Source organism: Lytechinus variegatus, chromosome 10 (assembly GCF_018143015.1).
Source record: "Lytechinus variegatus isolate NC3 chromosome 10, Lvar_3.0, whole genome shotgun sequence".
Classification (NCBI taxonomy): Eukaryota; Metazoa; Echinodermata; class Echinoidea; order Temnopleuroida; family Toxopneustidae; genus Lytechinus; species Lytechinus variegatus.
This window is the reverse complement of record NC_054749.1, coordinates 702,428-728,788: the sequence shown is the minus strand read 5'-3', so window position 1 is coordinate 728,788 and position 26,361 is coordinate 702,428. Positions and strand designations below refer to the sequence as shown.

Sequence of the window (26,361 nt, the reverse complement as noted above, 5' to 3'; positions counted from 1 at the left end):
ACTAACCTATACAAGCAAATAAAGAAAAGATAGTGGTGTTACTCAACCATTCGTTCAGGCGCTAGTCGCTACTCACCTATACAAGCAAATAAAGAAAAGATAATAATAATAGGCATTTATAAAGCGCCATCTATCTAGAAATATTCTATTCCGAGGCGCGTTGTTATTATTATTCCGGCTTTAGCTCGAGCTGCCTTCCAGCGCTCATGCATTCAAGGAATTAATCCTGCCGGGTACCCATTCACCTCACCTAGGTTGAGTGCAGCACAATGTGGATAAATTTCTTGAAGGAAATTACGCCATGGCTGGGATTGAAACTCAAGACCCTATGTTTCAAAGTCAGAAGACTTATCCACTGGGCCACAACGCTCCACTCCAGATAATGTTGTTATCATGATAATCTTAAGGGCAAGTCCAAGAAAAGGTCACCCTAGAAGGCAAAATTTCATCTTTAATTTAAGAAGTTATCTTTGGTGGGGTAAGAAAGCCCAAATGTTGAATTTTAAAATTTCATTAAGGAAAATTTGATAATATGCATATTTATTCTAATTTGGGGCACCTAATTTGCATAATCAATAAAATTGGTGTTACGTATGGGACAATTATAAAAACTCATAGAAAATGAAAACAAAACTTCTGAGATTTAGTCATAGGTGGGACATGGACCCCCTAACATCTTATTACTTTTGGCAGAAAAAAGTGGTGTCATCTAATTAATTATGCAAATTAGGTCTTGTCCAAGGATGGAATGTCCCATACGTAACATTTTGAGGATGTTTTTTTAAGTTATTTCTCATAATACAATACATGTACTTGTAATGTTGCATCTCTGGGAAGTTCTAATTTATTTAGTATGAAAATGTTATACCACAAAAAGTTTCAAAAATAGAGTTTACTTTTTAATTAAAAGTTAATTAAAAAATTGTTACGTATGGGACAACATGTTACGTATGGGACATTTACACACAATGTCAATGGGGAGATTTGTGTACAAAGTGAATGGAAAAAAAACAAATTTCAAGAGTGCTATAAATAGTGTATTTACCTTTCCTTTAGTTTTTAAGGACTGATTTGTTATGAATACTGATTAATGAATACAATTGAAGCAAAAAAAAATTGAAAATGGAAAAATATGAAAAAAACAAACAAAGAAATACATAAGAAATTCATAAAACCATGAAAAACAAGTAATAAAAGGTTGAAATTGCTAATTTCCCCTTCAGTCATATCAAATATGTCTCTGTAGAACATTTTCAGAGAAAGATACTCTTTTGTTATTTCCATTTTTCAAATTATTTCAATTTTTTGAATTATGGGGAAAATTGTGTACGTTCTCTATGGGGACGAAATGTCCCATACGTAACTGTCCCATACGTAACATGTCATTAATTTGTTTAATCAGAGTCTGTAATTAGAGAGATTTGGCGTATGGCATGAAACTTGCCATAAATATACTATAGAATTGTGACTTCTATCACACTAAGTTTCAAGTTGTCAAGTGAAATACTTTTCTCTCGAAAAGGTCAAGGTCAGGGTCATATGTCACAATTTTTTGCATGATTATTCTTCTCCTAGGTGTCTACCATCATGAGGGTATTCAATCTAATCAAAGTCATTTAACACTTTTTTCGGGTCATTAAACCCTCTGAAATGTCCCATACGTAACGCGCGCGAATTCTTGGACTTGCCCTTAAATAAAATATACCGTCCCACATTTTTCTAAATAATACAATTGTGACTGCTAAAATTAGTAGTAAAAATTAAATTTTCACATCCTTCTAAAATTGGCCCCGTATTACAAAAAGTTACGATCAATTGGATCAATTATAACTCTATGGAAATCCATCAGTGTCATAATTTTTTCTACATTAAATATTCAAAATGTCTTCTGTAACAAAGGTGAACACACCAAATTTTCAAGAAAACAGTGAATGTATGTAATTTATGTCATACATGTATCTAGAAAACATTTTTAACATTCAGGCATTTTAGATGTTGATGTCGCTGGCCGTCCATAGTTGTGATTGATAGGATCAATCGTAACTCTTTGTAATACGGGGCCCTGAAATGCTTCTTTTAAAACAAACTATGAAAATACTTACCTGATTTTCTTATTTACGAGATAACTCATACATCTACTTGATTTGCTAGTTCAGCCCTCTGGACTGCCATACCCGAATAGAACTCCCAAGGATTTAAAAAGCGCGAGCGCGCCCTCTCCCGTTCAGACTTACTACCCATGATCACCGCGCAACTAGCGTCCATCTTCCTCACCTTTCGCAAGCCCATACGTTGAAACATGTTGCTACGCAAGGCGGAGGGTCGGTGGGAGGGTATCAAGTAGATGTATGAGTTATCTCGTAAATAAGAAAATCAGGTAAGTATTTTCATAATTTACTTCAATAACTCCATATATCTACTTGATTTGCTAGACCAGCACGGACTCAAACCGTAGGGAGGCATGTTTTCAATTGTAAGCCTAAGAAAATTTTAAAAGAAAAAAACAAAAACAACGAAATTTAGGGAGAGGGGGAAAAAGCCGCAGCTGCTTTAAGCGCCGAAGCAGCAAATCTCGCCTCGCTGGACGGAATGTCCTTCAAGTAGAAAGAAGTGAAGGAGTTAGTTGAGCGCCAAAAGGCGGCCCTCAAAAATGTCCTCGAGAGGAATGCCCTGTATACTCAGGAATACTAAGTATCATGGGCCCTCGGCCTAGTGTCAGGAGAACAACATCACCTGCTGACTAGAGCGTAAGAATCGAAATTTGTTGAAAATTTCAACAAGAATCGTGATCGGAAAACTGAAGCTTTTAAGGCTCAGTAAGTGATCAATCGACCAATCTGAGAAGGCGAGATATCTCAGAACCCCTACCGAAATTTAAGCGTGCCGCTTGCTAGTAACTAGCATGCGACTAGCAGGGCACTCGCTTAATAAGCGAGTGCATGCTAGCGAACAGTCCCTGCTCGCTAAAAGATCGCTTAACTATTACTCTGCACGCATATCACACGCTTATTAAGCTAACCGCATGCTAGTTACTAGCATGCCGCAAGCTTGCGCAAGCTAGTCGCACGCTTCCCGCAAGCTTGGAAATTTCTGTAGGGGAAGCCTCCGCGTGGGAGAAAGCGCCCAGAATTCGATATCTGTCTCAAATGCGTGAGGGCAGAAATCTGCAGAATTCTGATAGAGAGCTGTGGTAAAAAGTTACTAGCGGTCCGAAGGGGACCAGGAACGACGGAGAGTAGGGATTTAGGAAGAAAACCACTCGTAAGGCAGACAAGGGTCGAGAAAGCGACTGAGTGCCATCCTGTTAATAAGGAATGCCGCGGACATGTTGCCTATGTAGAATAGAGCAGTCTGGTCAAAACAGCTCAACCGGGCGTGTCAGGGATACAGCGCGGTACACATCACGACAAAAGTGTGTTAGACCGAGTGATCGAGAGAGAACTCAGGATCCCCTTTCTCCCATACTGATTGAAGCACCCATCTGAGGGTGCAGTGCCCGCGGTGGAAGAGGTGGCTTGGCTCAAGCCACCATCGCCGAGAGAGCCCGTGAGGCTAGGCTGCGATGGCTGTCCGCTGGGCGGGGGAATCCCTAGCAGCAGCAAGTGTACGCCAGAGGGAGCTGGCGAAAAAAAATCTGTCACGATATTACGTGTAAACGACCATCAAGAGATGCTCTAAACGAACAGACATCGCCAGATATGATACCTCAACCGTTACATTCCCAACGGAATCGAATGAGGTAGCAACGGCCCTGTCCTATCAAGTTAGGGACGGAAACTGGCTAAGAGTGTCGAAGTCCTCGCTTGAAGAAACAAGCGAAGGAGACTTGAGGAAGTAATCACAAAATTTCCATCAGTCTGCGGTGAGAACCAGTTGTTTATGAAAACAGTCACAAGGCCTGTTTCTCAGGTGATCGTAAGAGCGAGCACCGCCGGCGCCGGTTGCGGCAGCGTGGAACAGTCCGATATCGGTAAGATAAGGAGCTCCAAAAAGCTGCGGGGGGCGGCAAAAATGACGCCCTAAGCAGCGGGGGATGAGAATCTAAATTTCTAAAAGAAGAACTCCAGTGAAGTAAATCACTTACATGGAGAGGCTCATCCACAGTCGGCCCGAGAGAAGGCGGGTCGTAGTGATCGTGGTTAGGAAGGCATAAGCATACATCCATCCACTGTTACATCATCCTCGGTCGTGCGGTGACCCTGGCCACATGCCTTGCATGGAAGGAGGATGAAAGCAGCATGCGGGGCGACTCGAGTGTGCCGTGAAAAAATTTCTAAGAAAGAAGCCGATTCGACTAACGGGCACGGTAAAGACATCCACCGTAGACCACTCCGCACAAGGAGGGAGCGGCGGAGACGCCCGCAAGATTGACCCACATAGAGGGCAGTCTATAAGATAGACAGTTAGAGCTCGACCGATGGTCTGGTGGTGTACAGTTTGGTGTGAACTCGCCGACCCGGTACGGTGGGTGTGCCCAGAAAGTAGGCATAGAATGCCAACAGAGAATCCTGGGGCTTTAAACAAGTTTGAACGCACGTACATAGCCAACAATCTCATGAGATGTACGGCGGTTACTTTCCTCCGAGATGATGTTTACCCAACCGGGAAAGACTCGGGGAACAGCTGTGAATGTCAACAGGAGGGATATCTAGCATATGAAAAGCTGATTCCTTCCACGTATTCGGTGCGGGTGCTGCCGGCGGTGTCCGGGGGGACGACGGTGATGGCAGCTCGGGCAGGGTTCGTACGAGCCGCCCGAATACGAGACAAATAGGTTAACATAACCATAATGCACCGGGTGGTGAAGGCATAGCGATTATTAAGCACAGGAGAACTTTTAATCGCCGTGACATTCAGATCCGATATACATACTCATAAGCTCGGAGAGCTATGAGATAGTGAGACATACCGCTGAGCGGTGATGGTGCTCATATCAGAGTCGCCCTCTCTTCAGCGGCGATCGCTGGAGAACGGGTGTCTGTACTATAGCCCTGACTCTGGCGTTGCAAGGGTAGGAGCTAAGTAAGACAGGGCACCCTTACTTTCGAATAGAAAGTGAGGTTCAGGCCAGAAAAGCGACGGTCCCGTCGCCTGGGCGGACGTGATAGGTTGTCCTCTCAAAGCAGCCAAACATTCTCACGAGAGAAGTGCGGCATGCGGTATGTAAGAGATTCATACCTCCAATCTACGGGCCCGCTTAGGGGGAAGAATGGAGAGTTACCGCTGAAGGAGTCGTCGCCGTATGTGAGCTTGACGTAGAGGGCGAATTCGGGAGTACCTGCATAATAATCGCCCCCCCCCCCTGCCTCTGCCTTCTCGCTAGCCTCGAGAGGCTTGAAAATTTCGAGACGGCGGCGCCGGAGCCTGGCGCTTCCGGGCAGCAGCAGAGCGGGGGTGGGTTTACACCCACGGAGCTGGCGGCTTCCTCGTCGTAGGAGCCGCCTCGTCTAGAGCGACCCCGTCACTCTCCGAGACCCCCAATTCGGCCGATTGAGCTCGGAGCGCCTGAAGAGGCGGGGCGAGAAAATATGGACTCCCTTGCTTCATCAATACCCCCGCTCGGAGGGTAGATGTGAGGTAGATACTTGTCAAGCAGCGCCTGAGCGCTTACTGAAAAGTCGCCCGCGGGATAGGGGTTGTCCTCGTAAAGGGAGTCTCGCTCTATGGACTGAACCGGGAGGTTGTCCAGTAAGCGCCGGGGTGGCCCCACGTGTCGGCTGGGACACGTGCTCTGAGATCGACGAAAATGCTGGAAAGCACACGCGATCTTGGGGCACCCGGTTAGTCGGTGCACTGGCTGGCGATTTAACAGAATCGCTCGAGGATTTCCCGGGTGTCTGGTGGTTATTGCCCACTTGTCTCGCTTGATGCTCAGGGGCATCAGCGGGGTGAGTAGACGTCGAGGGTGGGGTGAACCCGCACTACTCGAAAGCAGAATGTAGCAGCATGAATAGCTGTGACATCTGACCACCGACACAAGGGTCTGAAGGAGGGACGCCCATGGCAACAGGGCTGGCCGACCTCACCTTCGACCTCTTCTTCTTCGCGGCCTCCGCCGGTGTGGCCGGGGCAGAAGAAGGCACAAGAGGCACGGGTGATTTCTTACGATTTGCCGCCCCTGGCAGGGCGGCCGTCAACAACGAAACTTCACCCGAATCTGACGGGGTCAGATTGTGGTCACAGTCTGATGTGTGACGCCTCTCGCGGTAGCAGAATGTAGCAGCATGAATAGCTGTAACATCTGACCACCGACACAAGGGTCTGAAGGAGGAACGCCCATGGCAGCAGGGCTGGCCAACCTCTCCTTCGACCTCTTCTTCTTCTTCTCTTTCTGCGGGCTCCGCCGGCGTGGCCGGGGCAGAAGAAGGCATGAGAGGCACGGGTGATTTCTTACGATTTGCCGCCCCTGGCAGGGCGGCCGCCGACAATGAAACTTCACCCGAATCTGACGGGGTCAGATTGTGGTCACAGCCCGATGTGTGACGCCTCTCGCGGTAGCAGAATATAGCAGCATAACATGTATGACTGTAACATCTGGCCACCGATAAGAGGGTCTGAAGGAGGAATGCCCATGGCAACAGGGCTGGCCGACCTCTCCTTCGACCTCTTCTTCTTCTTCTTATTTTGCGGGCTCCGCCGGCGTGGCCGGAGCAGAAGAAGGCACAAGAGGCACGGGTGATCTCTTACGATTTGCCGCCCCTGGCAGGGCGGCCGCCAACAACGAAACTTCAACCGAATCTGACGGGGTCAGATTGTGGTCACGATCAGATTGTGGTTACAGTCTGTGTGACGCCTCTCGCGGTCAGGGGCTGGGCGATCTCTCCCGATGCTGTCAACGGAGGACGACTTATACGGCAGAGATCCTGACCTGTGCCGGGGGGAGAGAGAACCGCACTCTCCCTCCGGACTTCTGGTGACCCGGTAGCCGGTGGGTCGCATAGCCCTATGGGTGCTGCGGCGGCAGGACCTAGTTTAGGCTTGGAAGCCTTGGCTACCACTTTTTCCTTTGTCCGAGACCGTGGCACCACAGTCTCGGCCTTCCTTCTCTTAGCATCCGACCGCAAATTCGGAATACTGATCGACGCACCCTCATACTCACCGCCGCTGGGCGCTCACCGCGGCGTCCCTCCTGCTCGCCTGGAGGCGGCCGACTTCTGTAACTTGCAATCGGGACGGTCCCCGTGGAGGGCACCAGGTCCTCTGGGGCTGTGTTAGTCCCATTCAAAGATACCTCTCTCTACCTGAAAAAGGAAAAACAAGAATTTTTCTTTTTCTTTTTTTTTTACAAAGATCTCGCTTAGATTAAAAGTGGAGACCGGAGTGGTCTTTCCCTCCTCCTAAAAGGAGTTTGTTTGAGCAAACAGAACAAAACAAGAGGGGAGGGGTAGGGAGGAAGAAGAACCTAAGAATAGTTTAGGTATCTGCCTGTAAGAAAATAAAAAGGAGATCGGAGACTTTGAAAAAAGAAACTCCTACAAGGTTCCCCTACTATATTCTCTTTTTTGTGCCCGAAGGAAAAATTCGAAACAAAAATTCAAAAATGAATGCAAGTTCAGAAGAGAACGAAGTTTCCACCTGCGAAGAAACACAAAAACAAGCATTTCAGAGCAGGAAGAAAAGGGATTGAGAGACAAATAATTCCAGATAAGAGAAATTTTACGATAATTTCCAAGAGGAAAAAAAAAAAAAGTAACCTCCTGTGGAAAGGTAAAGAAATTCAGAACAGGAGGAAGGAGGAACGTCTCTAGTAACGATTCCAAGAGGAAGAACGACACAGTAAATCCTCAAAGGGAATCGTAGAGCCCGCCTGTCGAAATAAAAAAAAAATATATAAGACTAGGAGGGAAGAGGGAATTGAACGAAGAAAACAATTCCGGGACAGGTCAAAAAAATTTCTAACAGGAAGGAGACCCCACCTGTAAAGAACAAAAAATTTTTTTTTTTTTTTTTTTTTTTTTAGGGGGGATTGAATAACCAAACAATCATCAGGTATAATTGCGTAAGCCGAATTAAACAATCCCCGAAGCGTCTGTGAATAAAATATTAATCAAGAATTTTATTCAGAACAGAAAGGAAAAGGAATTGAGCTTTAGGATCCGCCTGTGAATAAAATATCAATCAAGAAATTTATTCAGAACAGAAGGAAAAGGAATTGAGCTTTAAGATCCGCCTGTGAATAAAATATCAATCAAGAAATTTATTCAGAACAGAAGGAAAAAGGAATTGAGCTTTAAGATCCGCCTGTGAATAAAATATCAATTAAGAAATTTATTCAGAACAGAAAGGGAAGAGAATTGAAGAATTAATCAATCAATAATCAATCGAAAATCTTAATAAATCAATTCCAGAAAGCAAGGAAGGAACAGAGTTGAAGATCCCAACCTGCAAAAAGAAATAACAATAACACCCTCGACAACAAAGTGTAGAGGCTGTCTAGAATTTAATTAAAAAACGGCACCAAAAGCCACCACGCTTTGAACGTGAAGAACAATAACCATGACAGGTGGTGAAGGCTTGCTGCCACGTAGGCAGGCCAAGCCCGGTGCCTCGCGAACGCGCTAGCGATGCGGCGCGACGAGAACTCAAACGTTAGAAAAACAATTTAAGTGTCACCAAAAACACGTCTAAAAAGTCACGCCAAGTGTAAATTCTGAACACAATCTTACACACAAATGGAAAGATTGAAATTAAAAGGGAGAATGCACCACAGATAAGCGAAAATAATATACCAAAGCTCAAAAGATTTGAGCTCTTAGGAGACTTATCTGAGCACGTCTTGACAGGTGGCTTGCCGAAAGCAAAAGAGGAAGATGGACGCTAGTTGCGCGGTGATCATGGGTAGTAAGCCTGAACGGGAGAGGGCGCGCTCGCGCTTTTTAAATCCTTGGGAGTTCTATTCGGGTATGGCAGTCCAGAGGGCTGAACTAGCAAATCAAGTAGATGTATGGAGTTATTGAAGTAAATAAGAAATAGGGGAAGTGATTGTCTATTTCAGAAAACCCTGTAATTCTTTTTTGTAATGGAAAATGTACACAGCAAAACTGTGGATTCCTTTTGCAAGGTAGATTCAATGAATTTTCACATGATAATTAAAGAACCAAACAGATTATCCATTTTTATGTAGGCCTACCTGTAAACTCAAAATCGCTATCCCTACAGAAATTCAATGAATTGCCACATGGTAATTAAAGAATCAAACAGATCATACATTTTGATCTAAAAATCGCTGTCCCTACAGAAATTCAATGAATTTTCACATGATAATCAAAGGTCAAGTCCACCTCAGAAAAATGTTGATAAGAATCAATAGAGAAAAATCAGACAAGCACAATGCTGAAAATTTCATCAAAATCGCATGTAAAATAAGAAAGTTATGACATTTCAAAGTTTCGCTTATTTTCAACAAAATAGTTATATGAACGAGCCAGTTACATCCAAATGAGTCGATGATGTCACTCACTATTTCTTTTGTTTTTTATTGTTTGAATTAATATTTCAATTTTAACGAATTTGACGATTAGGACCTCCTTGCCAGAAGCACAAAATGTTAAAATAATGGAATTCCATGTGTTCAGCGAGGAATGAAACTTCATTTCACATGACAATGAGGAGAAAATAATATTCAATATTTCTTTAAAATACAAAAGAAATAGTGAGTGAGTGATGTCATCAACTCTCTCATTTAGATGTAACTGGCTCGTTCACATAACTTTTTTGTTGAAAATACGCGAAACTTTGAAATGTTATAACTTTCTTATTTTAAATCCGATTTTGATGAAATTTTCAGTGTTATGCTTGTTGAATTTTTCTCTTTTTATTCAAATCAAGTTTTTATTGGGGTGGACTTGTCCTTTAAAGAACCAAACAGATCATCCATTTTGATTTACCTGTAAACTAAAAATCGCTGTCCCTACAGAAAGCTAGTGCTCTCAAAACTATTTTACTTTGTGACCAGATCCACAACAGTGTGGAGTCATGCTAGCATTGGTATTTTGGCCACTACTGCTAAATGGATCGAACACATGTAAACACACACAATACAAGAGCTATAAACATAAATATCTGTAGATGTATCTGTAATAAGAAATGTAACTCTACCTTCACATCTGAAATACCTCAAACTTTTGTAAGAAGTCATATCTAGAACTACATGTAAATATTCAGGAATTTTTTTTAATATATGTATATTTATCATTACTTTAATCCAAATTATCCTTCAACTTTCTATTTTTTCTAAGGTGACTGAATAAATATAAGAAAATAACAAAAAAAAAAGATATCTACAGTAGATATGAACATAGACTCTGGGTTCATATCTACTGTAGATACCAGAGCCATCTTACAAGGAGTTGAAATTGATCCAATCAACCACAACTATGGAAAGCCAGCAACATCAACATCTAAGTGCATGTTTTTTCAAAATGCTTTCCAGATATGATGGACATTAAATAATTTCTACAAGTAAATTTACCTTATCATTTGAATTCACTACATTCTTATTATTACTTCAATGCAGATTATCCTACCACTTTCTACTTTTTTTCTAAGGTGACTGAATAAATATAAAAAAATAACAAAAAAAGAGAAGATATCTACAGTAGATATGAACACAGACTCTGGGTTCATATCTACTTCAGATACCAGAGCCATCTTGCAAAGAGTTGAAATTGATCCAATCAACCACAACTATGGAAAGCCAGCAACGTCAACATCTAAATGCATGTTTGTTCATAATACCAGGTGGGTGTTTCATAAAGCTGTTCGTAAGTTAAGAGCGACTTTAAGAACGACTGGTGATCCCTTCTTGCGGTAAGTGGTATATTGAATTGGCGATGGTTTAGCGCATAAGAAAGGATCACCAGTCGTTCTTAAAGTCGCTCTTAACTTACGAACAGCTTTATGAAACGGCCCCCTGATATGAAAAAAAATCATTCATCTATCGTTTTCTTGGAAATTTAGTTTCCTTCTTGTTCACAAAGGATTTTGTGCAAATTTCTTGTAGAAAAAACTATGACATTGAAGGATTTCCATAAAGCTGAAGTTGACCAAATCAATAGTAATTTTTTTGTGAGACGGGGCCCAGGTGGCCAGCCGGTGTGCACTCACGACTCACCTCAAATGGGATGATCTCACAGCTTCTGATCCAGAGGGGAAGTGGCATCTGCACTTGTGATTTGAAACTATTACCGTAAATGAAAATAATTTGATGTCCACAATACTTCGCAAGAATAAAACCAGGATGGGAATGGCATCTTGACTTGATTTGCAAAATGCAGGAAAAACCTAAATTAAAAAACAAAATAAAGATGAAATAACTATAAATTGAATAATTTTTATTCCACTGTAAACCAAGGATTGACCCCACCACCATACATCCCCTGAAATATATGTGTTGAATGCATGTACATGCATCCCCATGCAATAATTGCTGCCCTTCAATAAGTGAGCTGATTATACTGAAAAATGGTACAGACAAAACACAAAAAAAAATCAAATCCAAACACTTTTAAAGTTATGATGGAAATTCAACAGATACCCCCAACATGGCTAAAGTCCATTGACCTTTGATCTTGGTCATGTGACCTGAAACTCGCACAGGATGTTCAGTGATACTTGATTACTCTTATGTCCAGGTTTTGGCCACAGTTCATTGACCTTTAAAGGTAAATGCTTGTTTTGGTAACGATATCAAAATGAGTTCGTACAGAATCCAATGAAATGACCAATGAAAAGTGTCTGTTTGTATGAATAAAAAACGCATGTGCCAAAAAATTCTGGAAGAAATTGTGTAATTTGCTGAGAAGCACAGGATTCGGGTAGAGCGTCAGGCCTGACGCTTTAAGCAATAATTACACTGTCCCACGTGCGCTTATCTGTGTTGGGGATCTTCGGTGTGAACATTTTTCAGCGTAGATTTCAAGATTGACAAAGTTCAGTTAATGTAACTGTACCAGATCTAGATCCTCGAAAATATACTGACAATGACAATTAAGCCTTGTTTTACAGACTTTCTCATGAAATCAGTGTTTACTGCAACTACTGGAATTTCTCTTTAATGACCTTTGAACTTGATCATGTGACCTTAAACTCACACAGGATGTTCAGTGATACTTGATTATTCTTATGGCCAAGTTTCATGAATCAGATCCATAAACATTTAAAGTTATGATGGAAATTCAATAGATACCCCCAACATGGCCAAAGTCCATTGACCTTTGACCTTGGTCATGTAACCTGAAACTCACACAGGATCTTCAGTGACACTTGATTACTCTTATGTCCAGGTTTTATGAACTAGACCAATCAACTTTCAAAGTTATGATGGTAATTCAACAAATACCCCCAATTGGACCAAAGTTCATTGACCTTTAATGACCTTTGACCTTGATCATGTGACCTTAAACTTGCACGGAATGTTCAGTGATCCTTGATTATTCTTATATCCAAGTTTCATGAATCAGATCCATAAACTTTTGAAGTTATGATGGTAATTCAACAGATACCCCCAACTTGGTCAAAGTTCATTGACCCAAAATGACCTTTGACCTTGGTCATGTGACTTGAAACTCAGGCAGGATATTTAGCAATACTTGATTAAACCTATGTCCAAGTTTCATGAACTAGGTCTATATATTTTTAAAGTTATGCTGTCATTTCAAAAACTTAATCTTCAGTTAAGATTTGGAGTTGATGCCGTCGCCGTCAGAAAAGCGGTGCCTATAGTTTTACTCTACTACAGCCATTCTCAATTACTTTTTTGGAAGCGCCACATTTCTTTTCCCCCAGAAATTTTGGAATATGAGGCCTTTTAAATTGCCCAGAGGGGCTCTAATTAATAACAGAAGAAATACAAATGCCAACAAACTACACGATATCAAAAGAAAAAATGGCCAGTGACTTTTTCACAACATTCCAATGATACCACTAGTTCAGACTGTTCTGCACCAGATCTATTGGCTGAAGCAAGTGGCGTAATGAGTATAAAAAAATGAGGGGGCTAGATATGGCAGCTGAAGCAAAAATATTTAACTTTTCAATACAAAAATCTATACTTTGACATATTATTCAGTTAATAATACAATATTTTCCTTTCCTTTTCTCCTTTTGTTTTCTTGGACGTGAAACACTTGGGGGCCCCCCATTCCCGCCCCCATCTGTACGCCAGTGGCTAAAGTTACGGTATACGTTCCCTGATTTTCCAAGAGCTGAAAATTAGGCGTTGCACCTCATTAGCGCCCCAAACTGCAACTCTACAACTCACGTGCAGTATCCTGGGGCAGTATCATTCATTCAGTTCGTGTTAGGCAAGAGTGCATGCAGGCAATCACAGAAGGCAATACATCTGAGCATACATGTATTTCACTTATACAACTTCGGATTTTAATTGGCTCCGGAAACAAAGTTTCTGCTTGTTATGTCCCAAATTCATAATCTTTTATGATCAGGATGCTTTGAATATCACATTATTTGATGTTTTACTCTTAAACAAAAAGGATACTCTGGAAATGCAAAATTTCTAACCGTTGAAATAGAAATCCTACAAACAGGGTTTTCAAATCACTTTTTACAGCTCATAGAATAAATAATAGAACAGTATCAATCCTCTATAAAAGAGGTTATCGAGTGCTAAATTTGACAAAATTTGAGGAAATCAATTAAGTGTCAAGTAAAGAGTTTTTGTTTTCTCTTTGTATTAAAATGATCACCAAATCCTTATTTCCAGGTAACTGGTAGATACATTTTTATCTCCCTAATTTTTCTTTATTTTTACTTTTTTATAACGGCTTCCAAGCGCCACCATTTGAGAATCCAATCCCTGCTCTACTATGCAGGTGAGACAAAAACTGCATTGTATGAATAATTATCTGATCGGTGTTGTTACGATACTGCAACAAATAACAATTAGAATATGAAATATGAAGTTTTAAATTTTCCTTTTTTTTATTACAGGAAATAATTATACATAAAATAAAACAAATAATGATCTTACATAAATCTCTTGAAGTGTCCGATGTAAAATCCCGAAGTGATGATGCTATATCCAAGTAATAATCCAAATGATAAAAATCCCAGTTGACTGGCGAAAATTCACAATGATGGCGATGATGAAACTGATGTTGAAGTCCGATGAATAATAAGAGTCACTGCAACGAGTTGAAATGTCCGTGAAGACGATGTTGATGATGATTAACAGTCAATTTCAGCAATCCATGGGTTGAAGCGTGTTCATTGAACAGGTTGATGATGTTGATGATCTCGATGAGAACTGATAATTTCTCAAAATAACTGCAAACAGTTCATTGATGCATAAACTGCTCTGATCTGATCTGGTGAAGTGATCTAATATGATGTGATGATCATCTTGAAAAATCTGCAGCTTTATACTAATTACAAGTGTTCTAGATCATTCTCAAATTTCGACTAATCTACAAGCTTCTAGAATTGTCTTCCAAAAGAACTTTCTCCTTTCAGGAGCAGTCAAAATCCAGAACACTCTTGAATGACCTCATTGAAATCAACAGTGTAAACAAAATACCTAAGCCTATTCATTTCCACTACCAATACAATTCTATTGTTTGGCTTTTCCTTATTCAACAATAAAACTCCTTGGCCTTTAAATAGGCAAGGCCTGCATAATAAAAAGACATCCTGGAATGTTCTTTACAATTCTTGGCTATCCTTAAAGGGAAATAACTAATAGATAAATGTAATTGCTTTTAAAATTCTTTTACAATTATTCATACATGTAACACCTCCCCCACCGGGGAAAAGAAAGCTTTACCGTAGTAAAGGTTTCTTTATGATTATTTTTTCTTTTAACTGTTCAAAGTCATCTTGATAAATCATTTACAGTTATCGTGTACAAAGATATAGTACTTAACGAACATGTTAAAATAAATGAACATCAAAGATGTTTTCTTCAAATGACACACTTGGTCAAAATCATGAATAATTTCACTTTTTATACTCTTGATAGAGCATCAGCAATTACATTATTCTTTCCCTTTATGTGTACAATTTTCAAAGGGAATGGTTGGAGCATTAGGCTCCATCTGTACAGTCTTTGATTCTTTGTTTTGAATTTCTCCAAAAACACAAGAGGATTGTGGTCTGTATAGACTGTAATCTCTCCATTGGTTAGATACACCTCAAACTGCTGAAGGGCTAGTACGAGACTCAGGGCCTCTTTTTCAATAGTTGAGTATTTCTTTTGAAACCGATTGAGTTTCTTAGAGAAGTAGCACACTGGTTTTTCGATGCCTTCTTCATCTTCTTGGAGCAATACTGCTCCTACTCCAACATCACATGCATCAATAGCTACTTTGAATGGCTTTGTGAAGTTTGGAGCTGCCAAAACAGGCTCATTCACCAAAATGGCCTTTAATTTCTCAAATGATCTTTGACATTCGTCAGACCAAACATACTTCACTTTTGCCTTCAGCAGGTTTGTCAGAGGACTAACCACTGTACTGAAATTTGGAACAAATTTCCTGTAGAAGCCACTCATACCTAAGAATCTGAGCAATTCTTTCTTAGTTGTGGGAATTGGGAAGTCTAAGATAGCTTGTATCTTGGCTTCTCTTGGTAGCACTTGCCCTTGACCAACCACATGACCAAGATATGTGACCTTTGCCTTGGCAAATTCACTTTTCATCAGATTCACTACTAGATTGGCTTTGTCCAGCCTGTCAAACAGTGCTCGCAAATGATTCAGATGATCATTCCAAGTATCACTGTATACTAGGATGTCGTCTATGTATACGACACAATTGTCAAGTCCGGCAATCACTTGATTTGTCAACCTTTGGAAGGTTGCTGGTGCATTTTTCATTCCAAAAGGCATGACTTTGCATTGAAACAAGCCTTCAGGTGTAACAAAGGCTGATATCTCTTTGGCTCGGTCAGTCAGTGGCACTTGCCAATATCCTTTAAGCAAGTCTATCTTTGTGATATAGGCAGAATTTCCAACCCTATCAATACAATCTTCTAACCTAGGAATTGGATACGAGTCAGTCTTAGTTACTGCATTTACCTTTCGGTAATCAATGCAAAATCTCTGAGAGCCATCTGGCTTTGGAACCATTACAATGGGGGAACTCCAACTACCCTGACTCGGTTCGATTATGTCATTATCTAACATAAACTGTATTTCCTTATTCACCATTTCCAACTTGCTTGGATTGAGCCTATAAGGATTCTGTTTGATAGGTCTTACATCACCTACGTCTACATCATGTACAGTTAAAGGTGTACGACCTGGTTTGTCTTTACATACATTCTCATATTCTCTTAACAGGCCAGATATATCATTTCTCTGATCTTCAGGCAGGTGTTTTAATGCCTCATCCATATTTCTTAACATCTCTGAGTTAGACAACTTTATACCACATTGTTCGTTCTTAGATACATCTGTATAAGACAATTAATGATGTGTCTTTCCATAGCATTCTTCTTCATGTACATCTACATGTTTTTCTTCTTCTTTGACCTGTGTTGTACCTATTGGCTGACTAGCCTCTCGCTCAAAGTATTCTTTTAACATGTTTACATGACAAACTCTTTGAGACTTTCTTCGATCAGGGGTACTGATCACATAGTTGACATCATTCAATTTCTTTTTGACTATGTAGGGACCACTAAACCTAGCTTTCAAGGGCTCACCTTGCAAAGGCAACAACACTAATACTTTGTCTCCAGGCTTGAAACTTCGCTCTTTTGCATTTTTGTCAGCTTGAGCTTTCATTTTTCCCTGCGACTCTTTCAAGTGTTCCTTAGCCACATCACAAGCTTTTGAGAGCCTTTCTCTAAACTTTGACACATAGTCTAGAAGGTTTACATCATCATTCTGAACCATAAACCTCTCTTTGATAAGCTTTAGAGGACCCCTAACCTCATGACCATAGACCAATTCAAATGGACTGAAACCTGTGGACTCATTCGGGGAATCCCTAGTTGCAAACAGTAGGAATGAGATCCCTTTATCCCAGTCATCGGGATAGTCTTCACAATAAGCCCTAATCATGGTCTTCAAAGTCTGATGATAGCGTTCTAACGCTCCTTGGGACTGTGGGTGATAAGCAGAAGACTTAATCTGCTTTATTCCCAACTCCTTCATAACTTGCTGAAATATTCCTGACATGAAATTTGACCCTTGATCAGATTGAATTTCCTTCGGCAGACCGTACCTAGTGAAAAACTGCACTAACGCCTGCACCACTGTCTTCGCAGTGATACTCCTCAAAGGTATCGCCTCTGGAAACCGTGTAGACAAGTCCATAATCGTCAGGAGAAATCTGTGACCCGACCTCGTTCTGGGTAAGGGTCCGACACAATCAACAAGAACCCTAGTAAAAGGTTCATCAAATGCAGGAATGGGTATCAATGGAGCAGGCTTGATAGAAGGCTGTGCCTTACCAATAATCTGACATGTGTGACATGTCTTACAGAAATGCACAACATCTTTGTGCATCTTAGGCCAATAGAAATGCCTCATAATTCTATCTTCTGTCTTCCGAATACCGACATGACCTGCCATAGGTAACTCATGAGCCATTTTCAGAATATCTGTGCGGTAACAAGGAGGAACTACAACCTGGTGAATTATACACCAATCTTCATCAGCTGGTCTCCGGGGAGGTCTCCATTTCCTCATCAAAATGTCATCTTTGACATAAAAGCACTCAGGAACCTTATCAGCCTCAGCCTCAGAACATGCTTTCTGTGACAAGCTTTTTAATTCTGGGTCTGCCTGTTGTGCCTGTACAAGGGAGGATTTACTAAACAAACTACCATTGTTAGCAACAGAGCCTTCAACACTATCCCCATTCAAATCCTTGAAAAAGGTTTCAGCTAACCAGACATCATTACTCTCCTCTACATCAGCAGATTCCGCATCATCCTTTTCAGCTCTACGAGTCTGAGACCTAGTAACAACACAATCCGGGAAAATCCCTGGAAAATCTTCCTGCAACAATTCAGTTTCAGCTACCTCAACGGGCTTTTCCGAAACCACTGGAGATGCAACAACTTTATCTCCAGCCAAGTCGTTACCTAACAAGAAATCAACACCTTTCATGGGTAATTCTGGAACGACACCAACAGTCACAGGACCACTAACTAGGTCACACTTTAAGTCGACCTTATGCAAAGGAACCGACATGAAATTTGGGCCAATACCTTGAACTAAGACGTTGGCATTCTCTGAACTCTCCGGAGGAAGAGCCGAATCACCTGGCACCATCAGGGACTGTGCAGCCCCTGTATCCCTAAGGATCACCACTGACCTACCAGCAGCACCAGTCGAACAAGGGGATACTTCACCATCATGCAAAAAACTTCTAAAAGTTTCATCAACCTGCTTGACTTTATCAGCAAATTCTAGAGAAACACTCTCAACATCTTGATTGGGCTCTGATGGAACAAACTCCATCGAGGGAACACTTGTTTGCTTGACAAAACCCATGTCTTTCTTAGTTTTGGTTGGCATTCCAACCAATTTCCAACATGATTCTTTCAAATGTCCCGATTTATGACAATGAGTACAAATTTTGGAACTACGACTCTCAGACCGTTTGGTTGATTCTGTGCCCCCACTAGCCTGATCCTTATTAGCGTCTTTGTCCTTGCTTGCATATTTTCCCTCACTAGGTTTATTGTGGGATTCAAATGACCCTTTACCTTTCTTTTTCCAATAATTCTTGAAAGGAGGCCTATCTCCACTACCTTTATGTGTGACCTCAAATTCATCAGCTACTATGGCTGCTTTACTGACTTCAGTAACTCTATGGTCATCTAAGTGAGATTTAATGCCAAAAGGAAGACTCTTTTTGAATTCTTCTAGGAGGACAACTTCCCTAAGGTGAACAAAATCTTTGTCAACTTTCAGTGATCTGTACCACTTATCGAACATCATTTCTTGTTCCCTAGCAAATTCAACATATGTCTGGCCTGATTGTCTTTGCATGTTCCTAAATTTATGTCTGTACGCTTCTGGTACCAACTCATATGCATTGAGAATTGTTTCTTTTACTGTAGCATAGTCACATGATTGCGTTTCAGAGAGTGAAGAATAGACTTTTGCAGCCTTTCCAACAAAAACACTTTGGAGGAGAAGAGTCCAGTATTCCTCGGGCCAATTCAGTCTCTTGGCCACTTTTTCAAATGACACAAAATATGTATCAACTCCCTCTTCATCAAATTTTGGCACAAGGCGAATATTTTTCGCCACATCAAAGCCTTGGGGAGATTTATCTTGAGTAGAGTTAGTATTTGCATGAGCTAACTCCATTTCTTTCAATTTCAACTGGTACTCTAATCTCATTTTCTCCATTTCTATTTCCTTTTTAAGGTTGATTTTCTCTTTTTCCAATTCTATTTTTGCTAGTTGGATCTGAGCATCCTCTGACATAGTAATAGAAGTTTCAGACTCCTCTGTAAGCTTCATGTGACTAGCTAATAAGTCAATTATCTCTACCTTCTTTAAACCTGGGGCTAGAGATACACCCAAATGATCACAAACTGTTATCAAATCATCTTTCTTCAGTGACTTCAAATGATCATATGACAATTCTGTCATTGCAAGAAATTCTTCAACATCAAATGTAGCCATAGTGAATATACACAAATACAAGCACGTAATAACACAGTACAGTATATTCTAGAACTTTCCAAAAATTTCCAAAATGTTTTCAATTCAAATTGGGATTTGTTTCAAATTGACTTTCGTCTCAAATTGGTTTTTGTTTCAAATTGCCTTGGCTTGTACAAATTTGGTTTCCGTTTCCCGGACAACTGGTTTTTAGTTTCAAATTGGCTTATACAAATTTGGTTTTTGTTTCCCGGACAAGCCCCCAAAATTATTTGTTACGATACTGCAACAAATAACAATTAGAATTTGAAATATGAAGTTTTAAATTTTCCTTTTTTTTATTACAGGAAATAATTATACATAAAATAAAACAAATAATGATCTTACATAAATCTCTTGAAGTGTCCGATGTAAAATCCCGAAGTGATGATGCTATATCCAAGTAATAATCCAAATGATAAAAATCCCAGTTGACTGGCGAAAATTCACAATGATGGCGATGATGAAACTGATGTTGAAGTCCGATGAATAATAAGAGTCACTGCAACGAGTTGAAATGTCCGTGAAGACGATGTTGATGATGATTAACAGTCAATTTCAGCAATCCATGGGTTGAAGCGTGTTCATTGAACAGGTTGATGATGTTGATGATCTCGATGAGAACTGATAATTTCTCAAAATAACTGCAAACAGTTCATTGATGCATAAACTGCTCTGATCTGATCTGGTGAAGTGATCTCATATGATGTGATGTGATCTCCTGCTCTCATATGATGTGATGGTGTGATCAAGCGATCTAATATGATGTGATGATCATCTTGAAAAATCTGCAGCTTTATACTAATTACAAGTGTTCTAGATCATTCTCAAATTTCGACTAATCTACAAGCTTCTAGAATTGTCTTCCAAAGAACTTTCTCCTTTCAGGAGCAGTCAAAATCCAGAACACTCTTGAATGACCTCATTGAAATCAACAGTGTAAACAAAATACCTAAGCCTATTCATTTCCACTACCAATACAATTCTATTGTTTGGCTTTTCCTTATTCAACAATAAAACTCCTTGGCCTTTAAATAGGCAAGGCCTGCATAATAAAAAGACATCCTGGAATGTTCTTTACAATTCTTGGCTATCCTTAAAGGGAAATAACTAATAGATAAATGTAATTGCTTTTAAAATTCTTTTACAATTATTCATACATGTAACGGGGCTTGAATTGTCTTATACAGATGTATCTAAGAACGAACCATGTGGTGTAAAGTTGTGTAACTCAGAGATGTTAGGAAACATGGATGAGGCATTAAAACACCTGCCTGAAGATCAAAGAAATGATATATCTGGCCTGTTAAGAGAATATGAGAATGTATGTATAAGCCAATTTGAAATTAAAACCAGTTTTCCGGGAAACGAAAACCAAATTTGTATAAGCCAATTTGAAATTAAAACCAGTTTTTCAGGAAACGAAAGCCAATTTGAGACGAAAGTCAATTTGAAACAAAAGCCAATTTGAATTGGAAACATTTTGGAAAGTTCTAGAATATACTGTACTGTGTTATTACGTGCTTGTATTTGTGTATATTCACTATGGCTACATTTGATGTTGAAGAATTTCTTGCAAAGACAGAATTGTCATATGATCATTTGAAGTCACTGAAGAAAGATGATTTGATAACAGTTTGTGATCATTTTGGTGTATCTCTAGCCCCAGGATTAAAGAAGGCAGAGATAATTGACTTGTTAGCTAGTCACATGAAGCTTACAGAGGAGTCTGAAACTTCTATCAATATGTCAGAGGATGCTCAGATTCAACTTGCAAAGTTTGAAATGGAAATGAAAATGAAAGAGAAAGTCGAAATTTGAGAATGATCTAGAACACTTGCAATTAGTATATAAAGCTGGCGGATTCTTCAAGATCATCATCACATCATATTAGATCACACCATCACATCATATGAGAGCAGGAGATCACATGAGATCACTTCACCAGATCAGATCAGAGCAGTTTATGCATCAATGAACTGTTTGCAGTTATTTTGAGAGAGAAATTATCAGTTCTCATCGAGATCATCAACATCATCAACCTGTTCAATGAACACGCTTCAACCCATGGATTGCTGAAATTGACTGTTAATCATCATCAACATCGTCTTCACGGACATTTCAACTCGTTGCAGTGACTCTTATTATTCATCGGACTTCAACATCAGTTTCATCATCGCCATCATTGTGAATTTTCGCCAGTCAACTGGGATTTTTATCATTTGGATTATTACTTGGATATAGCATCATCACTTCGGGATTTTACATCGGACACTTCAAGAGATTTATGTAAGATCATTATTTGTTTTATTTATGTATAATTATTTCCTGTAATAAAAAAAAGGAAATTAAACACAAAGAAGAAATTAAACACTTGTTATTTGTTGCAGTATCAATTAAGTGTCAAGTAAAGAGTTTTTGTTTTCTCTTTGTATGATCACCAAATCCTTATTTCCAGGTAACTGGTAGATACATTTTTATCTCCCTAATTTTTCTTTATTTTTACTTTTTTATAACGGCTTCCAAGCGCCACCATTTGAGAATCCAATCCCTGCTCTACTATGCAGGTGAGACAAAAACTGCATTGTATGAATAATTATCTGATCGGTGTCATGTAAATTTGGTGCAGAAGAACATAAAATTGCTGATAGACTTAATTGCTTATAAAATAAAGTACATATCATATGTAAATAAAAAAAACATACAACAAATCAGAATACACACCTTTAATATTTTGAACTTGAAAAAAATAAGCAAATAAGCAAAAACCATGAAGTAGATGTAGTTTTAGTATAATTCTTAATTGACCAGGCAGTGTTATATGTTCCTACTTACCTCGTATGGGGTAAGTTGGAACACTTGGAGCACATTTTAACAGTCCTGTTAGATCTTAATCCTGAATTGAAAGGTCGGGTCCAGTTTAGATCTATGCAACCTTTTGCGAATTAAGCTAGTCCATAATACGGTACATTTTCACAAACGCTAGTTCCCTATACGTTGGCTGTGCGTACGGGCCTCCTAGCTCTTCAGTCTATGTATTGGTGATTTGAGCCAACGTAGTTCAGTGGAACAACCAAAATACAGAGACTGAAGCTTTTGGTCAAAATACTATATGGCAGTGAGTCCAAACTTCGCGCGTGACCGCGTTTTTCAGCACAGCCCGCATTCGCCGATCAGAATAGAATTTTTAGATCGCGATACCGGCGAAACCCCTTGACCTACTTTACATTTTCGTCCATGATTTCATAGTTTATGATCTTGCCGTCAATGTGGTAACTATTTCTTGAATTGGTTTTGTATAAATTATATTTTGTGAAAAATATTAAGCCTGATGAATATTTTTGAAAAAGTGCGCGAAGTTTGGACACCCCATCATATGGCTCAGTCAAGTTGGTCCTGTCAAATCTGTAAGAAATTAAATATTATACAATTCAAACAATAACAATCAAAAGAAAATGTGAGGGATGAAAAGTTCTCTCCTTCTACCCCCGTCTCGATCGGCCATTTTTGTTATGAATCGTAACAAAATGGCCGATCGAGACTGGGGTAGGAGAGAACTTTTCGGTTTTTTTTGAGGTTCCAGTTTGTGCCCAGATGTCAGGAAACTGCCACTCGTTAGACCTTCATCCATATAATCGTGGTACTGGTAAGTGCTTGATTTCTGTTTTAACTATTTATTCGGAGAATTATTTTGACCATACTTCGCGCTTGTCAGGTGAGTATGCCTTTACACGTAAGATCCTGAGTTCCCTGGGTTACTTCAGACAGTACGTCGTGTTCGGGCTGCCGCAGTAGACAGTAGGCCTACTAGTTAGTAGTACTAGTTCAGCCTTCACAGAGATGCCAAGTTAAAAAAAAATGTAATGCGTGAGATTTTTATGACTCGACGTCTCTGTGCGCGCGCGGCCAGTACTTACACTCGTATGTTGCGAAAAGGTGCACGCGCAACGCGCGCGCATGAGATATGGGCTTCAAAACCATGCGATGCACGCACGCTATTCATCGTATCAGTACTATCACGTACTAGCCGTGCGCTGACTGCACTTTTGATTCGTCTCGCGTCCCGGGCTAGACGCGAAGGCGGTCGGCCAGTCGTATAATCTGGTGAATAATGCTACTTTTTCTCTGTCAGGTCCCGATGCGTGAGAAAAATGGATGCCATGCGTGAGACGGACCCTGATTGCGTGAGTCTCACGCACAATGCGTGCCGTGAGACTTGGTAGCTCTGCCTTCATTTCACATTCACTGCATTACCATATCCCCATTTATTCGCACCGATTATTTACCAGCATACAACTTGAACAATGATCACTAATAAATTAGCATGCTGTAAAACTTGCAAATTGTAATTACATTTGGGAATGACCATTCATTGCAGTGCACTCCTCGATTTGTTAACGCGCACTTGTGTACAAAGTGAATGGAGCTGGAGCCATGCATGGAGACACGTGCACTGAACCAAAATAATGCACCTTGCGATGCGGAGTGACTGATAATGATATTGATATTGCACTGGCCACTGCTGTGGTTGAAGGTTCCTGAATTCATGCCAATTTATTTCAATAAATAAATCAAATTACGGCATGCCCAAATTACTCACCACTAAAGTACCCGACTATTATTACAAGAAATAAAAATGGCTGTGTATCAGCCACGAACATGAAGATACAATGAAATTGGACTTTGCTTTCTTCTGTCCTAGTACAGTACATCCGAAAATTGAATCTGGCGCGTCAACTACAGTGTCGTCGAAACGTCCAATTAACAGCAAAATTAAAAAAAAGTACAGTGCAAAAAAGAAAGGTTAATTTGTCTGCTAGTCAAGTGTTTTTTTAATTTCTTAATTAGTTTAGTTTACTCCAACGATGTTGTAGGACGAAGCCTGTTCATCGATCAAAGTAGAAATGTCTATTGTTGCTCTCCTTCAGACAAAATTAGATGCGCTACTTATGTTGGCATGGAGGGGTGGCAGGGGTATCGTAGACAGTGAAAAATCCCATGGAAACACACAAGAAACGAAAATTACTAACTGCCCCAAGTCCCAAGTCCCAAACTCCCATATAAAAGCTGAAAGAGACTAGTGCAACCTCTTAGAATGATGAGGATTTATAGTTAAAGAGGAGAGAATAAAAAAAAGTGAAAATTAAAAAATGTTCATATTTTTAGCAAAAGTCCTATAGGCCTAGCCTAGTCCCCTCTATTTTTAGCAATTTTTAATTTTATTTTCGTAATAACTGCCCCAGTCCCCTTCCAAGTGAAAAGGTGACTCATGAGCTAGCCTATCGGGTGGTGAAGCCTTCATATCCTAATAAATGTAAAAAGAGAAAATTTTCATATTCTTAAAAATAAAATCATAGCTCCCCTTGCCATTTTGGTCAAATAGGGAATTGTTCATTGCGGGGGGGGGGGGGGGGTGGGGGTGGGGGTGATGGCTGCCCCTATCCCCTTGCAAATGAAAATCTTTTGAAGAGAGGGGGGGGGCTCTAGAGCAATTAAATGAAATGAAAAAAATAAGATGTTCAGATTTTCTGCAAAAATTGCCCCTTTTCATTTTTTTTTAAAATTTCATAACAGCCCCAAACACCATCCGACATATGTGACTGCTCAGCAACCTTTTCATAAAGACTTGTTATAAAGACAACATTAAAATGGATGATAAATATGGACGATCTCCATTATACGTTTTCTATCAGCCAATCAAATCGAATGATTTCAGTAGCTTTCAACAAGGTCCCGTTTCATAAAAATTACATGGTTACAATAACAAATGCACAATAAGAGTTTATACCAACGAACGTAGAGGGCAGCAACACACAAGCGTTGGTTTATACTTTCAACCTATCGAAGCAAATCATTTCAGTAACTTTGAAATGTTCTTTCATATTTTTTTAAATTTAATAAGAACAACTCTTATGAAAAGGTCCCAGGTACTAGTAGATTAATATCAGGAGAGATAGAGTATATCAATTAGGGCTGCCTAGCTTGATGGAACAGATCTTGATCTGGGCTATTTCACTAAAAAAAGGAATAAGAATCCATCACTCATTGAACCAGACTTGGTGCAGCAACCCCCTCCCCCCAAAAAAAAACACGTTTTTTTTTAATAGCCGTACATGGAAAAAAAATGTGATTCTGAGAAAAGGACAATATGTAACAGACAAGAATTTCTAAAAAACTATTTTGGGGGCTGCTTTTATTATTATCATTATTATCTACCTAAATTTGAGAAGCCTAAACATCACCTTGAATGGGGACTTAAGGTATTTTTTTTTCCAGGGCTCTTTAATGTCCAAATATCCCAAACTTACTTATTATTAGGTGAGCATAGCTCACATTTTGAAAAGGGTTTTAAAAATTTGGTTGTGCGGAAGTTTGCCTTCCAACTTTAAGGGGTATAGAGAGGCAAGTCTCTTGGAGCTTAAATCTCAAAGGTGAAGTTCCCCCTGAAGAAAAGTCTGTTGTAATAATAGCAGAAAAAATAATATAAAATATTGGTGAAGGTTTGAGGAAAATCCACTAACCATTATTAAAGGAAGTTATTAGAATTTGAAGTTTTGGATTTGTGACGTCACAAAAGAGCAGCTGCCCCGCATATTATGTAGTATAAAATGCACAAATTTCAATATTTTAATGGTTCGCGATGACTTATTATTGTTTTCTTTTTAGGAACAGTTGTTAAAAATGATTTGTCTATTGATATACTGAATGTACAGTAAAAACCATTTCAATTTTCT

At 39.9% G+C, this 26,361-nt stretch overlaps 1 long non-coding RNA gene across 1 annotated transcript; it reads right to left on the bottom strand.

The window, feature by feature from the left end:
• On the bottom strand, window positions 1-24,316 carry LOC121422233. Its single transcript, XR_005971136.1, has 3 exons — window positions 24,228-24,316; window positions 11,114-11,283; window positions 1-76 (listed from the first exon to the last, which is right to left on the bottom strand). It is a non-coding gene; the product is annotated as an uncharacterized LOC121422233 (long non-coding RNA).
• Between the last annotated feature and the right edge of the window lie 2,045 nt (window positions 24,317-26,361).